The sequence below is a fragment of the Jatropha curcas genome, chromosome 2, assembly GCF_041381405.1.
Source record: "Jatropha curcas cultivar XTBG-Jc1 chromosome 2, XTBG_Jcur_1.0, whole genome shotgun sequence".
NCBI classification, from domain to species: Eukaryota; Viridiplantae; Streptophyta; class Magnoliopsida; order Malpighiales; family Euphorbiaceae; genus Jatropha; species Jatropha curcas.
Genome location: NC_143152.1, coordinates 23,608,843 through 23,612,361, shown reverse-complemented (window position 1 = coordinate 23,612,361; position 3,519 = coordinate 23,608,843). Strand labels below are relative to the sequence as shown.

General features: G+C 32.9%; 1 long non-coding RNA gene across 1 annotated transcript; it reads right to left on the bottom strand.

Annotated features, from left to right (window-relative positions):
• Positions 1-870: 870 nt before the first annotated feature.
• On the bottom strand, positions 871-3,274 carry LOC149498432 (uncharacterized). Its single transcript, XR_016319724.1, has 3 exons — positions 2,788-3,274; positions 2,571-2,650; positions 871-1,058 (listed from the first exon to the last, which is right to left on the bottom strand). It is a non-coding gene; the product is annotated as an uncharacterized LOC149498432 (long non-coding RNA).
• Positions 3,275-3,519: the final 245 nt, after the last annotated feature.

Sequence of the window (3,519 nt, the reverse complement as noted above, 5' to 3'; positions counted from 1 at the left end):
TGCTTGTCCTCAAGCAACAAAACTAAAAATAAAAGAAAAACACGAACTGAACACTGACAAGGCTAGCTCAATATGGCTAGGGATAATTACTCACTTTTCAGAAAAAAATCAAAATTAAGTAACATGAAAATAAATCAAGTGTTTTTTCACCAATTATATTTCAGCCAAAAACTAAATTCTTAACGAAATAAATTCCTTAATATAAGCAAAAGTTAATAAGATCTTTAACACAAAAAAAAAGTTCAAATTATGACAAATGAGGTATATTTTCAAAATATTATTAACCTTTGAATAGATTGATATTCAACATTCCCATAGGCAAAAATATTCATCCCCTCTCTACAATTTAAATGCAGCACACATAGTAAAAATCAAAAGGTCTTTGATTAGGGTTGAAATGGGATTTTAAGGTTTAAAGATTAGTTTAGCAAAGAAAAGGGATAAAAGACAACAAAGAGTACAAAGAATGTATGTAACACCCGCCGGCCAATCCCGGAGAACCAGACGGCGGATGCCACAATCAGTGTCGGAGCACCGTCTTATGTCACTTATTAAAGCTAGATCACAAATTAGAAGTGGTTAAATTTTCATAAGGAGGCAAGTAATTAACGATTTTTTTTTTTTTTTTTTTTTTTTTTTTTTTGTTAACGAAAATAATATTTAAGGAAATTCCTACGAAAATTTCGCAAGAGTTTCCCCTAAAAATTAACTTGCCACACAAAGAAAATATACACACTTCCAATTTTCTCCAAACCCCAAAACTCCAATTCAACATAACATACCACAAGCACTTCTAAATATCCATCAACATACGCATCATAGTCTAAACACATTCTTTTCAAGGAATATATAATCATCAGACACCAAAAATATAATAAGATGTTATTTCCTTCAATAATCATAACTCTTAATACATTATAAACTTATTATATACAACCTCCATAATACAATCTTTACATACATGCCAAAAATCACCATTTACAAAATATCCTACCCAAAATGTGATCTCTACTCTGATGCTTGTCCTCTGGTCTTTAAGAACACCCTCCGCTCTTAACCTGCGCGTGATAAAAATCAACGCGCTGAGTGGAAGACTCAGTGGTGCTAAATAACCAACAATTAAATTAACAATAAAAGCCAAGGCAAAACTTAAATTACTCAACTATATAAATACCGAAATCGCATTCATTGAATTCAAATACTTTGAAAGAAATGAGAAGATTATAAATACAAATATGTCTTCATTCTTTTATAGCAACAACAAAATTTCATTTTTCGTTAAGGCTCATACTCATGCAGAATGAACATAAGCAGATTTGATCGTGGCCTATATTAGCGCCACCCCCATTACATACTCATGGCCTATGAAAGCACCACCGTGGCCTATGAAAGCACCACCCCCATCACACAGTCGTGGCCTATGAAAGCACCACCGTGGCCTATGAAAGCACCACCCCATCACACAATAAGCGCGTCCGCCTATTTATAAGGGCTGATAACCCTAGCATATGATCATAGCTTCACAATAAAAAAATCCATCTCATCATACCACGTTTCAATCATGCATAGTAGAGCCCAAATCAAAAACATTCTTTCACAAAAGCAATAATTATAACTCAAAACCTCTTCATTTAGTACTCATCAGTTCAAAAGTTTTACTCAAAACACTATAAATGTATATATACTTAATATAGTAGAAAAGTACATAAATCAAGAACTTTTCAGCATTTCCATAAACTTGACCTTTGCTGGGTTTTTAACACATAAATTGAGTTATGGGTCTCCAAATTGCATGAAATCAGATTCATTAGAAATCTAAGACAAAATGCTACAAATGTTCAGAAGGGACCACAGCCCAGATCACAGAGTAAGATAGCAAACAAAAGCTCAGAACACAGACCAACAGATCAGACCTGATTCAGCAGAACCAAGTCCAATGTTTCTTGAATTCCTACTTCACCAAACACTCAAATGAAACCAATCCAAAACGAGAGAATTCTCAAGACACAGGGAAACAACTTTTATGAAGAACTCAGAACCTAATATTATCATTATAGTGGTCAAAATGGGCACTCAATTTAGTAATGCATGTGGCTCGACACAACAGAGTCAGTTTGGGTGTTTGAGCCATAAATTGAGCTATGTATCTCCAATTTGGACACAAGAGGATGGGTTGGAAAGATAAGAAGTAAATATATAACGTTTATGAAGAACATAAAACGTTATTTTGCCATTTGAGTGGTCAAAATGGACAATCATTTCGGATATACAGGGAAGACACCATAACAGAACCAGTTTTGGTATTTCACTCATAAGTTGAGCTACAAGTATTGAAATTGGACATAAGAATATGTTTTGGAAAGCTGAGAAATAGAGCTACAACTTTCATGAAGAAGTCAGAAACAAATGGGAAGTATAAAGGGGTCAAAAATGAGTTCCAATCCCACGGCAGAACACATCTCACATTAAAATTCAGCAATTTCAACAAAACATACAAAGTTCCCAAAATATATTCAAAACCCTAACCACGTAAAAACAACTTAAACAAGTGAAATTATGATTGCACTAACCTTATTAACAAGCTTGAAAAAGCTTGGAAAGCCTTACTCCTTGGCTTTCTCTTTCCCCTTTGAGGATGGTTCTCCAACCTCTTCAAAGCATGAAAAATCAACATTACAAGCAAAACTTAACAAAAGAAATAGTTGGAGCATGATTTAATGCATCAATAACATGTCTAAACCATGAATTCTACTTAACAATTCACAAAACTCAAAAACCACAACTTACTTGCTTCAATGGTAACTTCACTTCTCTTTGGTTTTAATCACCAAACTCAACTTCTACTTCTTAATTCTTAAGAATTAAGTACTAATCTATGATTTAATTAGGTAGTTTGGTGGTAAATTTGGAGGTAAGAAAATGAAGAAATGAAAGAAAGAGGAAGAAGATGGAGATGGCGTGGATAAGGAGAAGAGAAGAAAGAAATAAGTGTTGTGGTGTTTACTTTAAGTGCCAAAGTCAAATTTGACTTCCTAAAATCATGCAAATGTGTGGCTAAGATCAAGTCCTAAGTAATCTCATCCAATGGCTCTAAATATTCCTCAAATAATTCTCTTCTACTTCTTATTTAACTCCACCAATTAATTAAATTAACTCCACTAAAATAATTCCTCATTTATTTCTTAATATACCACACTAGAAATATTATGCATTCAATACATAAACTCTCCAAAAATATTCATTAAATATTTTCTACCCACCTAAATCATGCAAACATGCTCCAAAAATAGTAAATAAAATATTAACTATGCATAGTAATTTTTCTGGACTAAAATAATATCAAGTTCCGGACCGATGGTACTATTCACAGATCGGTAAATCACTATTACCGACACTAAAAAAAAATCAGTCTGTTACAATGTATAATATCTGGATTCAGTTATACCAAAACATATTTTCCTATTTATAAAGGGAGATTTTGCTTGAAGTTCTTCACTAGCTTAAAATTAGAGAAACTTT